Raw genomic sequence first — 14,826 nt, 5'->3', positions numbered from 1 at the left:
ATAGAAATGAGTACGTTTTTAGACATCATACTTCAGACTATAAATAATTACCAAAGGATATTTCACAGTACAGATATTCATACAAACACATTAAACAGCAGCTAAGGTCTTTTTCACAGACGACATGTTGACACGGCACAGCAGGAAAACTAAAGTTAATAATGGCTGAATTCCATTTCAGTGTCAGGGTCCTGATATTGTTCATGCTGGCTCACTGTCACACTGCCTGATCATTACTGTGATTAGTAACACCTGTGCATTACCTACTGTGACAGGTCAAAATGCCTGCTGTAAAAAGATGTGACACTGACAGTTGTTTGTAATAAATGCGATAATGATGACAGGAGTTTTGGATGTTGTGAACAGAAAAACAAGAAAGTGTCAACAAACTATAATTTCATTTGAGTGTCCCTGTTTCCTTGCAGTGACCAAAACGTACCACAAGGAGGCTCTAGAAGACATGTTATAGTATAAACATTAACAGTATATCCTGAGTCACCACATCAATATTAAATCACACATTGATTTAATTATCAATCATACACTTAATGACAGGTTCAATCGGTTAAGGACACAAAAACAATCATAACATACTGTACACCATGGGTTTAAATCTGTAACATTTTCAAGTTGGCCTCAACTTTGCGTTTTCTGTTGGTTGCTTTATGATGTATACATACATCTTTCTTATTTCTTGAATCTTCCCAGTGATGTGACATGATTCCCGCTCAGTTTTTAGAGGTGCAGCGATGAGTGGATTAATCCGTTAGTTGATCTACTTGATCATTTAAGTCACTTTTCAAGCAAAAATGTCAAACGGTTGCTGCTTCTAGCTTCCTCAATGTAAGGATTTTCTGCTTTGCTTTGTCATTTATGATAGTAAATGACAAAGTAAAGCAGCAACATGTCCCTTTGGGCTCTGAGAAGTTGTGATGAGCACTTTTCATATTTTTTGACATTTTACAGACTTATAGAATATAATTGTCAGATTAATGGATAATAAAAATAATCATTAGTCTCAGCCCTACAGGGGCTGAGCCTCTGCTATGTCCCATATGTCTTCTGACAGAGCATGTCAAACATTTGTCTGCCTGTTGGACATGTCATGCTTTTACACAGCCTTCATCTTCATTGCCTCCACTTCCTGTGACTGAGAAGAAACACATTTTCCCACTATCAGATGTGATTCATGCACTCACAACAATGACTCTACTCTTAATTATTGAGTATGATTCATATCAGTGAAATCACTGCTTCATCTGGGTCTGCCCCAAGGAAGTTTATACTCTCTTGGAAGGATATGAGCCCTCCCATGAGGTATGATATATTACAATTAATTCCTAATGGTTTACAAAAACAATAGTTTTCAGGTTATACAGCTAGTGCCAGAGCCATGAACTATATGAGAAAGAGAATGGAATAAAGGTTTCTTCCAGTTGAAACAGGGCAAAGTTTTCACCCGTCTCAAGGGGCAGGGAGGGAGAGGAGAGCTGCATTCCCTGGTAAACACTCTCCAGAGAATAAACAGGATTGAAGGATCTTCCGGTCGTGATAGTTTGTTTTCTCTCACATTTTTTCCACTATGGCCCCAGTGCTGAGACAGGAATAACTTTCCACTAAGTTTAAAGCAAATAAATAACTGAATGAGTTGGCTGAGTTGATTATTTTCACTGAAACTGATCCAAAGAGACTATGTAATCTACTATCGAATTTATTTCAGAAATAATAATAACTACTACTAGAATGAACAAATAAGTGAATCATAAAATTGTGTTTTTACACAGACTGAGGTTTGGACTGATTTTTTTTTGGTAGTGTGTTTGTGGTAATTAATAGGAAATCAAACCAACACACATGTAACATTGAACAGACATGTGGCAGCATCTGCATACACAGGCAATTATGTGTGGGGCTGTGACGTCATCAGATTGGAGCTGCATTAAGTCAACAGAATTAAACAAACACAAAACAGGAAAAGAGAAGCAGCTGTCTTCAAAATAAAAGAAGCCCTGAAACGTTATCAATATCTAAATCTTTTACAGTAGCTATACATAGAATACATACATGAATACACAGCGTGTGTGTTGCATGAATCATCACTAAATCCCAGATATTAAATTCTATGTACCAGAAGGAATAACTGTGCCGCTGTTTTCAGTACCAGGTTATAAAATGTTTGTGTGTGTGTGTTTTCTTTACTGTGATTGTACAGCCTAGCTGGCTATATACAGAGCATTTGTAACAAGGTCAATTATACAGCAGTAATATATGTAACAGGCTGTATTTAAATCTGCAGTAGATAGGCTGCATACATCTCACGTCATTATTAGAAAATAAGTTTAATGTCACTGTGTCGACTGTCTTTTTAAATAGATAGGCTAAGTGGTTTAAATCACTAAAACTATGGTACGGTTTGTGTTTTATTTTGAAGGTTTTAGCCGGAAGTGCTCTGTGTTTTTCTTCCTCACACCGGGGCTCTCGGCAGGAGGAGCGCGCTCCTGCGGGTTCTCTTCTCCGCTTTCAGTTGATTGAGACCGAGGAAAAAGAGGTCCACACAGGAGCGGCTGGGGGTTTCGTTTCCTTTGCCAGCTTTCGAACTGTCCCTGCATTTGATGGTGATTAAAAACTGTATACATTTTCTCTGTGGAGGGAAGTTGAAGGGAATGAGAAGCAGGGGAAATTTACCGTGACTTTTTTTTCGGAGGCTCCCGGTGCCAACAGGGCAGAGAGTTGCTGCCGTTGTCTGTCCGTCTGTGCGGCTAGCGGATCATCACTGGGAGCTGGGAGAGAGAAGCTAGCTTTCTTCATCTGCATGTTGCCTCCGAAGTAACACCACAGCGCCAAGGTAAGGAAGCTAATACATTTAGCCATACTATATTGTTTTAAACTAAAGCTAAAAAAACGACATTCACTTTATTATTGTTAAGATATTTCTGTGTTATTTTTGCAGTACTCAACACGAAGTTTACACGGATGTTATGTTACCATATAGCATCCCAAATTATTTTTATTTTATTTATGTGCTTTTCCAAAGAACTTTGTGGGTGGTGGGATGTAGTTGTGGTGTATTACTGTTTTACGATGTGTTGGAAATGATGGTCAATGGTGTGTGTGTGTGTGTGTGTATGTGTGTGTTATTAAGGCATCTTATACACTCTGTGTATTGCACTATACTTAATGAACTGCAGTACTCTGAACTACAATATTCTGTACCCACTTCTCCATCTTCTCTGGGTCACATGCAACAGGCTGTCATTGCACCTCTCCTCGCCTGATGTGGATGGTCATATGAAAGGGCCTCAGCAAGTGATCTCACATGATGTTAAAATTACTCAGGGATCACTTCCCATGAGATGCTGACAGCCCCAGAGGGAGAGGGACAGCAGAAGTTTAAAAAGCGCTGAAAGCATGAGTCGGTGAGGTCCCGAACAGACAGAAAGCAGTAAATCCTGAAGCCTTCTGTAGCAAACAGGAAACAGAGATTTTAAGATGTTGAGTAAAGCTTTACGACTGGATGCACGACCAAGACATCAGAGTGCATTTCCGACAGAAGATTCTGCTTGTTAGTGCCCATGCAGCAGTGCATGATTGACCAACTGCATAGCGTCCATTGATTGGATCAAGCAGCGCTGCCCAATTTCATCTGAAGGAGAGCGGGAGGATGAAGGCCTTATAAATGCAGCTGACTGTGCTGACTCCATAGTGTAGTTTAATCAGGGAAATGGAGGGAGGAAGAGAGGGAGGCAAGGATGGAGGATGAGAGGGGGTGTGGGAAGGAGATATGGATATGGGGGTGGGGGAAGGACAGTAAGGACAGAGGCGGAGGATGGCTAATTGAGGAGGAGGGCAAATGTAGGACAGTGGGGGTAGTTGAAAAACGGTAGTGGAGCCGGTAGCCACCAGCTGAATGGGTGTGACCTCAGCCTCCCTGGAACAGCTGCAGGGGCCGAGCTCCCACCTGATTTACGAGGCCACTTAGTGCCACACCCAGGCCTTTCTTCTGGACATGTGATGTTCCTTCCCTGTGTGTTTGTTTCTCTGTCGGTGAGTGACGTACACATTATGTGCATACTTGTCCCCTGTGATGAATATGCACCTTGTGATTCTCTGTGTGTGTATAATTCCTGTGGGACAGAAGTGATGAATGTGTAAGACTGCCCTCCGCGACACATGCTTAGTGCCGGAGGGGGAGATCCCAGGCTCAGAGGCGTAAAGCGGGACAAATAATCGCCTGTTACACCCATTTACCTCCAGCACACACTAACACACACACACTCTACACACTAAACCTGTGAGGACCCTCATGGACATAATGCATTCCCTAGCCCCTCACCCTAACCTTAACCATCACTACTAAATGCCTAACCCTTACCAGAACCCTAACCTAAACCTTATTCCAACTTAACTCTTAACATTCAACCAGCCCTTTGGGGTTGTGAGGATGGCCAAAATGTCCTCACTTTGTAACTTAAAAACTTCTGGTCCTCATTATGTAACAAGTACAAATACACACACACACAAGTTTGAAAGTGGGTCTACAACTGATGATCCCTGAAGAGCAGTAATCTGTGATTTGTAGCGTAATAAATCACGATGGTCAACAAGCACAAACCTCTGCAGACTGCAGACTTCCTGCATTCTAAAGCTTTCTCAACCCATATGGTAATTTTTAGGTTTAGTTAGCTTGAAACAGCAAATTTAAGACTCTCAACTATTTTCCGGGCAAACACACTATTGAGCTTTGCTGCTTTTGTTCTGTTCCATTCTTCTGAAAGTCATTTTTGGCACAGATTTATCTATTTTTGCATCTAGATTGCGGGGTGGGCCGTACTCTTGGTTTTGGTTTGTAACCTCTGGAGTTGCTCTTAGCTAAAATATTTGCCCTTGGTCTTCTATATCCACACTTCCTCTCCACATTGGGCTCAAATACACTTCTAGGCCTTTTTTTGGGGGGGGGGGCCTCTTGCCTCTAAAAACAGCCTCCGAAACACCAGTAAAGAATGGCGTGGTTTTAACTGACCTCTGCTAGCTGAAAATGAGACTAAACACGTTGTGTTGGCAGTAAACAGTAGCCGGCGTTTGCTGGGTGAGAGTACAGTCATACTGTGTTTGTTATTGTGTCAGTGTGAAGGTTTTACTACAAGGCAGGGCCTGTGAGTTGGAAAAGAAATGTTTATGTGCCGCTCATTAACAGAACGGCTCAATTCAAGGATATTGAGGAAGGAGGTTGTGTTTAGAAATTTGTCTTTATTCACTAACATGAAAACTGGCTTGCCTTTTGCCGACACTGACTATCATTGCTTTGTTGGTATGAGGTAGACACTGATCATTTAATACTGTTTTCATGTATTTCGAGGCATTTTTGCCTTTTATAAGTTAGTAAACAGTAGAGAGGGGACAGGATATAAATGAAGAGGGCATGAGATGAGACAAGATGACATGCAACAAATGTCCCCAACTGGACTCGATGCTGGAATAACATGGTCGGTGTCTGGATTTTCTCAATTTTCCACCTGATATTGTTATGTCAACCATTTACAGCATGGGCAGTCAAGATAATAAGCAGGTTTATATGACCAGTATACCTTTACCTTTAACATACAACTTATACCAAGTCTTCGTCTCAGATTTAGCAGACTGCAAATTGTGCCCCCATGTAATGGTTTATAATTGATTAATTGGTTTATATTTTGATTTCAGTACTTGTCTGAGTACATATGATCATTTACTGAGCACTGGTCAGTTCCATTGTGATTCCATCAGTGCCCTATGTATGTATGTGTATATATATATATATATATATATATATATATATATATATATAGATATATATATATATATATATGCTTGAATGCAAAGAACTAATACAATGAAAACACTGTTCTCCATCATTGTGAATGAGGTATTTTAGACGCTGACGTTTCAGGGGTTTTAAATGAGTCACCAGCAGTCTGCCAATTCAGAGACAGAAACACATTATAGTACTGGGGCTTCATAGATGGGCCCTTCTTTAAAGGCACTCATTGGAAATTCCTGCAGTTTCAGATGTGCATATCTAATATAGCTTGATAATAGGAGTTGTTTTTTCTGTCCGAACCAGCACAACATTTGATTAAATTGAGATACCATAATTCCCACTACAAATTTTTTGTGCATAAAACAATAAAGTTGACTGTCTAAAAGTGTAGACAATCCATAGATAAACCAACAATACACACATATTTAGCTTAATAGACAGAACTAGCAGTTCCCATCATAGTTACAAAGACCACTGCTTACCCATATACAAGAGAAGTATTTCCAGTTAGTTTCTTCGCTTCTTGACTAGTCACCTGCTGCTTTCAAATATAAATGAACTGATATGCAGCACTGTTTGATGAGCTCTCTCTCTCGAGAGAGAGAAGTATCTTACATAGAGGTAGATAAATAAGGCAGATCACTAGCAGCATGTCAGACAAATGATACCACAATCAAACAAAACGCAAGAACAACTCAATATCTAATTCACTGCTTTATATTCAACACAAGCTGTGCAATTAAGGGTCATCAAGCTTGAAAATTGTATAGCAGGAAGGTTCTCTAACCCACAAGCCTTTAACTCAGAGTCTTTTGTTCTGATTAAGCATTTCAGCAGGTTTCAAACACAGTTTGGGAATATGATGATCAGTCAGTGGCCCCAAAGAACAACTTGAGAATTGAACATGACAGATCTTCCTCTAGTGTTCCCAAAAGGAGAGGCATGTAACTGTGGAGAGCTTACTGTTTTAGCTCTGCAGTTCTCAGTCTCCCGTGGTAGAGGAAATGGAGGCCCTCTAGTTCAAGTGTCAAGTCTGGGGCCTAATGAAAGACATCTGAATGTCATTAATGTGCCAGTTTTCAAGCATTAGGGCCTCAGTTGAAAGATGGCGGAGGTGTCCACAGCTGGCTTACTGCTGGCTTAAAATTGGATTAAGACCCAACTTTGACATGTCTGTCTGTGTAGAGAAAAACAGAATAGCCCAGGGCTTCATGCAGTAGTTTACACATAGTCTTTGTGACCTGTTAGCTTCTGTTGGACAGCTTGTATACTGCAGTTTTCTCTCTGTGCTGCTGTTCTCACATGAAACTATTTGGCTCGCTGTTTGTACCTGACTGTTCCAACAGCGCCACCATGAAGCTCACATTTATGGTTTTGAGTGAAATGTCTCAACAACTGTTGGATAGATTGCCATGAAATTTGGTACATACATTCATTTCCCCCTCAGGATGAATTAGGACTGGGCGATTAAACGATCTCGAACTGAGTTTGATCAAGTTTATGATGATTTTGGTGTTCAGCCTCGAACATTTTTACTCGATGTGGATAGATCTAACTGCTATCACTTGGCAAAAATAGACGTGACCGCAGCCAGGAACCCGGCCTGCTAACTTCCGGTTTAGCACCCGGCTAAGTTGAATGGGGATAAAATAATTTAATCGGGAGGCACTTCTAGACTTTCCAAATTTTATTGGACCGAATGGCTCAAATTCTGACAGTAAAATTAGTCATTTTGCGGGGGTTGTGAGGCTCAGAAAAAATTATCCACCCTTTTACAGACGCTTCTTTCACAATGTTAGCTTATGTGAAAAAGTCTTTTTGGGCATCATGTGATGATGTAATTACACAGTTTGGCCACTACAAAAACTGGCTTCAAGGCCTGGCACTCTTCCTGTGGGCGTGATCACGATGATGAGGCCAGCTGTCTTCTTTGCAGAGGAAGTTCCAGTCAAGCCAACAGCGTTAAATGCTCCTCCTCTTCTTCGTTGGTTTTACTGGCGGACTAAAAACCACACCGCCATCCACTGTAGCGGAGTATAAAACATCATGCTATTCACTGACGGGTGCACTGTCTTGAGTGAGGGAGAACGGGAAGCGCAGCTCCAAAAATAGAAAATCAGTAAGTGGCGTCCAATGTAGATATTGTGGCAGACAGTAAATTACTGTGTGGGAAACACTGCATGATCAATCACTTTATTTTATTTTACAGTTGTACTTAAATGTTGCCAGGACTGTTGCGACCCATGTGTTTGTCTAGATTGTGTAAACATTTGAGATGTTTGCTGCCCTGCCAAAGGTACTTGTGATGGTATTCACAGGTTTCAGTTTTTTTTTTACATTAGTAAAGTTACAAGGCAAGCTAACTTATATTGTTTTCTTAAGGCAGATGTTTGCACAGTTTACATTATTTCACTTTGCACTTTTTACTCAGATTTCTACCTGTAAAACATTTGAGACTTTTAAAACTAGAACTTAGTCAGATAAATATTTTTTGCACAGTTAAATGTTTACATTACTATATTTTTAGTTAATAAAACTATTCTAAAGTTCAAATAATAAACCTTTGAGTTTCTTCAGACTTCAGTCATTATAGTCTTCAAACTGGCAGCATGATTGAATTATATATCATGACAGATATCGATATCGATCAATATGGGGGAAAGAATCGTGATTATATTTTTTTGCCATATTGCACAGCCCTAGGATGAATTGTAATGAACTGGTGATCCCTTAACTTGCTTTTTCTAGCTAGACCCGCCTTACCCTGCTTCTGAAGTATTGTCTGTGTTGGTTTGCTTGGATAGGTTTAGGCATAAGGAGTGAGACTGGTTAGCGGTCACAAAAGTTGAATCTTGTTATTGAACAGCCAGATCCGATTAGACTTATAAAATCCTGAGTCGGGTACAGCCCTGTCACATCATCCTGATACATTTGTCTGCAAAATTCAAAGAGATATGATCACAGTTCGCAGATAGTTGGAAACTGTGATCCACAGATTCTTTCTTAATTTCCATCTAACCTTTTTTCTATGAAAGTGATACTATTCATTACATTTATATAAAAAAAAATCAAAGATGTTATAAATCTCCCTTCATCATAATTTTTTTTTAATTAGCTCACTTTTTGTACTTTTCAGTGGCTGTAATGTTACATTCAGTTGTTTTATTTCATCGATGGATATTTGTACTGTGTTAACTTCAAGGTTTTCTATCTCTGTGTGTCTATCTTCTCTCTACCTATTGAGCCCATTTTTCATTTGGTTCTGGAAATTTTCAAGTTACAGCTTGTAATGATTTGGTTTGTTGCATACTAGATGATGTCCTAGACTGTTGAGATCATTAACTCTGGAGAAAAGGTCTTTATCCTTGTCTCCAACTCGCGATACTGTTGAATAATCAACTAGCTGCTGAAAATATTTGTCTGAGACTGCAGACTGCTGTCAGATATCTAAATTGAAAAACAAAAAAAGGTATCTAAATTATTCCTCTCACTGTCTCTGCAATGCAGGTGCTGCGCTGATTTTTGTAGATCGTCCCAGAGAATAATATCTATACAAGCCGTTTACTAGTTTGCAGTGCAGTCCCTTGGATGTGCAGAAAGCATTGTCTGAAGCAGTTTCCAGGCTTGCTGATCTTTTCCCAAAGATTACATCGATGACCTGGTTTAGGTTTGAGGAATCAGACATGGCTAATTCACATAGACAATATGCTGCCGTTTGGCAGCTCACAGCATTTTCAAGTCCCTCTAAAAAGGCAGTCTGGTCCTCTCTTACTCTCTCTCTTTTCTCTTTGTCTTTCTTTCTCTTCCTGCCTCAATTGAATGCAAAATATGTCATCTTTATGGCTTCAAGAGGCTGGTTTTCATGCACCATGATACAGGCTTCCTGTGTGATCGAATTGAGCTTCCTGTGTTTCAGCAAAGGAAGGGCCGACTCAGCAAACACGGGGAGTTTGGGGAGTTTGGGGAGGCTTACTGTATATCAGATCCCAGCTCCACGGACTGAGCCCTGGGCTCACACTGTCACAGCCAGGCAACCCCACAAGATCCCTAAAACATGCTGCCCTTCTCTAGATCTGCTTACAGAGGCTCAACGTAAACGGTTAAACAGATGGCTCCCTAAAAACGTCAAATTTTACAGATGCTTGAGCAAAGCTTGTCTACTGTCAAGTTCCTGTCCTTTACTTCAAAATTACAACAGTATAACAGCAGTGGAGCTATTTAATTGTGTGGAACAAATGTTCCTGTCCGAGAACGACACATCGCACTGACATTTAACCATCTATATTAATACAATGTTAGTTGTAGTTGCTTTTCCATATCTCTGTGGGGTTGAGGCAGATTTGTTGTCGTCTCAGTTTAGTCCACCTTTTAGAGTGATTGCAGAGGCTGGGGGGGAGGATGAGTCAGAAATAACTTGTTAGCACTGCACAGCTATTTTCAACACAGGGATGGAGCCATGAATAGTGATATGGACGTGGCCCTCCTCCAAAGGTTGTGGTTTTTTTCCTCAATTGTTTCGATTCAACCGCTGTCGGAGGACATTTTGTCATGAGATGTGAAGCCTATTCAATATAAATGCATTTTAGGTGCTAAAAAGAAATCAGACCTGCTTTAGTGGTATTGATTTTCTGGCTTGAAAAGTGAGAAAGTCCTTCCAGGGCAGTATCCCCCCAGAAGTGTTATCTTTAGCCTCCTTCATACACAAGGGGAATGTTGGCAGGCTTGAAGCCAACATATGTGGCTAACGGTTTTGTGTGAAAAGCAGAGCAGAATTTTCAAGCTGTAGGCTGTAGCTCTACTACCTCTATTATTCTCTTCAACTGTTGAATAACTGTGAGTCTCTAGCGAATCTCTTTTAGAAACTGCTCTAAAATACCTGAGTAACACTCCTGACTAAAAACCACTTGTAATACTAAGTCTATCAGCCCCCCTTTTGATCAGTTAAAAATTCAGCAATGTTTTTGATAAAATGACGTGTGTGTTAAGTATTATATTGAGTTACTTTTGAAAGGAGATCACATAAGTGATAAAACAAAATTATTGCTGAATTCAGCCCACTCCATGGAATTGCTGCTGCAGCCTTAAAGGAATTTTTCATTTTTCACATAAAGGTGGCTATTGTGGCTCTATGGCTTGTGCTAAAAGTGCACTCACCACCTCCTTTGTAGCGTTTCAGGGAAATGAGGAGCCCTGGTTGACTCAACAGTTGCCAGAATGCCAAAGCCAATTTTAGGACATTGGCAACCGATTCTTGTCTCAAGACCACTTTTTTAAGTTTTTACTCTGTCTTGTCCCGGTCTCAGACAAAGAGGACTCTGGATTTTATCCAGACCATGACTGCAGGGATATCACTGTATTATATAACTGATTGATACCTTCCGTACTTAATGATGATTTCTATGAGACAAGAGCCACCTGAAACCTAGTGCTAGCAAAGTAAAATTCCCACACATAAAATTCACCTCTACAACTAAACTTTATTGTCTAAAATTATATCAGGAAACTGAATTTGGTAAACTCCACTGGAATTTTTAGAATTATAAATCACCCCAAGCATCTTTTTCTGCATCATGTTCTGTAAAATCAAAAAGTTTCAGATCAGAAAACATATACACCAATATATCTGGTCGGTATACCATATCAATATAGCGGCTGGGTTTTAAAATACTTTGTATGGCAATAAAAGAGTTGAATGAAGATTAATTTGTCATTTATTGTTTCATTTGTCACTTGATTGCAACATTGTGTACAACTGTTTTAGAGACGATGACATAGCAAATAAAGTTGTTGACTGAGGTGAAAAGTTTGACTTTTCACCATCAAAAATGACATGTGCCAGTGAATCCAATTGACAAAGAAAAATCTAACAAAAAGGACATTTGTGAAGTCTTTGGAGGTGAAGTATCACAGTACCTTTGATCTGGATAGAAAGTTCTACTGCAAAGCTTGTACAACATAAAAGTCCACTAGTTCAAGGTGACATATTCTGTAGAACCGTGGGGCTGGACAAGCAAATAACAAATAATTTTGTTTGGTTACTGTTATAAAGCTTTTGAACATTCTTTCATGTTATTATTAAGCTGATGTCTAACCACATAGTATCGTAATTGCTTCTTTTTATCTTCTACTATTGAGGATTAGTTTGAAAACAGGAATACTCATCATAATAATGCTCTTAATGTGAAAACTATAATGACATTTTTCTAGTCCTTTGAGCCTTAATACCTATCTTCTGTAGTCTTTTTCTCTTTTTTTCTGTGGAAAGATCCCATTGGATCATCTTATCATATCAATATCCCAGTACCAGGTAAGACCAAAAGATTAAAGACTGTAACATCTGCCTCGTTAGTATTATTTATCACACAGAGGCTCTTCTGGCAAAAAGAAGACAGTGAGTGGGAACACTTTAAGGATCAGACCTTCTGTCATGGTCTCAGAGTGCAGCCTGATTCATTGCTTTTGTCTGCAGGAGAGGGTCCTCCGGATGGTGGTGGGAGGTGGTGCTGGTGGTGGGGGTGGGGGTGGGGGTGGGGGTGGAGAGAGACAGAGACACAGACGGACACTGTTTGGTATTCTCCTTCAGTTCTGTCCATTGGCGTGTATGTCTCACAGCTCAGACATTTTCTCCAGTCTGCACTGTTTGAAGGGTATGTGGAGTCAAGGGGGGGCCACTGGGTTGGCTTGGCTCATAGTGGAGGGAGTGAACTGAGCGATTGTGTGGGTGGTATGATGGAAATGGGGAGAGGGAGAGAGAAAGGAAACAAGGAAGAGAAAGAGGGAGGATGGTAGTATAGGAAGCCAGAGATATGATACTGGCAACAGTGGAGTGACGGGATGCATCTTGGAATGTTTTAATTACTGTAACTAAACTAGTCTATAAAAATACTTGAGCCATGCAGACCTGTTTATTTTTACTTAGTTGCCTTTAGCAAATGAACTCATAAATATTCTATTGACCTTTAAAAGGCCTGAACAGACAAATACTGTACAAATGGAGGAGGGAGGCTTAGAAGAGACTAAAGTGCAAACTCTGCAGAGGCGAGAAAAGTCTGTAACTTCCTTTCCTTTGGACTTGAGGCAACCTCTTTCCCCTCTGAGTGGTGCACCTCCCTTTCCTGTTTTTCCTTCTTTTCCATTCCTTCCTTTCATGACCAGAGAAGAACAGCCTTTCTAAGCGAGAGCAGCCCAGGCCTTCTCCTACAAAGAGCGCTGTGACTCTGAGCTGCCATCAGTTCTTTACTGCTGCAGTATACTCCAGTGTGTCTGGCTGTTTCTCTCGCTGACTCTGCTGGTCATTATTCATGGCAGTGCTTGCTAAAGTAAGTACTTCTAAGCACTTGCAAATGCAGCTCAATTTCAAGTAAAGTAAATCCACTCATTCACAGCTAAGGTTTGTGTAGCTCAATTAAGCTAAGCTGTATACACCACAGGTTTTCACACGGGGGTTCAGGAACCGTAAGGTATTTCCTGAAGTGGACACCTGGGGAGCTGAAGCACAATAAAGTTTCTTATTAGGGCCGCAACTAAGGATTTTTCTTTTGGGATTTTTTTCTCACAATAAATCAAAACATTTTTCAGCCTATAAAATGTCAAAAAAAATTTAAAAAGTGCTCATGACAATTTCCCAGAGCCCCAAGGGCCCCATCTTTAAATTGCTGCTGTCCAACCAGCAGTCCCACAACCACAAAGACTCTACATTTAGCAGCACAGCAGCAAATTCATATATATAAGAAGCTGGAGCTAGCAAATTTTGACAGCTTTACTTGAAAAATGACTGAAACGAATAGACTGTACAGGGTAGACCATTAACTTAGTTATTTAATTAATTAGTCAATTATAGGGCTGCAGTTAATAGCCCCTTTCACACTGCCTTTTCAAGGCGGGAAAAGCTACAGAGGTGGAATGGAGGGACAGTTTTGTTCTGCCTCGGATCCACCATTGGAGGTAGTAACAGAGCCGCAACAGAGGCGAGATGACATCTGTGTTTAAGGGTAAGCTGGTAGCGTGGGACAGGGTTGAGACAATTAAACAGATCTGTCACTCATTAAATAAAAGAGAAATGTCCCACACTTCAACCCACAAAGTTACAAGACCAAACAACAGTAATGTGGTAGCAGGTAGTGCCCTCGGCAATTTATATGAGGGAAAAAAATACTGAATTTATACGTGGATATGATGCTGTCATCCTGTCTGTCCTACCGACTCTTCATCACACTTCTGCATAAAAAACAGCATCTGTCCCCAGCAGTGAGAGCCAGGCGGCTCCTGCAGTTGACTGGCGATAATTATGTGATGCAATTTTGAGCAAAAAACTTGAACTCACAATATCTTTGTCACCTTCTACTATTGTGTTGTCGTAATTACAGTCTCTGGCAACTTTTTAACGTTAGGTCCAGTGTGAATAAACAAAGGCAGTGTAATGACGAGCCTTCATTGGCGATATTGCAGAATCTCTGTCTGAAAAGGGCTAATGATTATTTTCCTTTTTTGATTAACTGAATAATAAAATTGACTGCAAAGTTGTCTGTATTTCTCATTTCAGACCAACAATCCAAAACCAATATATCGGTCAGGCTCTAGAATTTCTGGAAAAGTCGGAGAAAGGGATTGTGGGAATCAGGGTGTTACAAATACAGCATCACTTCATCATGGGTCTCACAGCTAACATTTCCCCATAGTGCAGTAACAGTGCAGTGCAGGTTACTATCCTGGTCAGCCCCTCAGGAATGCCTGAGAAGCTTGGCCCGTTTTAGTCACGCACCACAGTGTCTGCCATGCATCACCTTCTCCTGCCAACTGATAGCGCTTTGGAAAGCCCATAAAACACTGGGACGCCGTTAGTCAATGCTCAGGTGTTTGTGACAAGTGGACAGGTGTTGAGGAGTAAAGTGTGCATGTATACATGCTTGTGTCAGAGTAGGAGAGGCAGGGAGAGCATTAGAGCCACATAAACTACTTTAGTGTAAGAGAATAAGCAGTGCTACTCTGTCTTGCTGTTGTCAGGAAACTGTCTGGAATTTTTCTTTATT

General features: G+C 40.4%; 1 protein-coding gene across 1 annotated transcript in view; it reads left to right on the top strand.

Moving 5' to 3' along the window:
* Positions 1–2,536: 2,536 nt before the first annotated feature.
* The window catches only part of itgb1a (integrin, beta 1a), a 31,112-nt gene continuing 18,822 nt past the window's right edge, over positions 2,537–14,826 (top strand). The window contains exon 1 of the mRNA XM_073488462.1: positions 2,537–2,845. The gene's annotated coding sequence lies outside the window, so the exon portion shown is untranslated. The remainder of the gene's footprint in view (positions 2,846–14,826) is intronic.

This window comes from Pagrus major, chromosome 19 (genome assembly GCF_040436345.1).
Source record: "Pagrus major chromosome 19, Pma_NU_1.0".
NCBI classification, from domain to species: Eukaryota; Metazoa; Chordata; class Actinopteri; order Spariformes; family Sparidae; genus Pagrus; species Pagrus major.
This window is presented reverse-complemented; position numbering and strand designations above follow the sequence as displayed.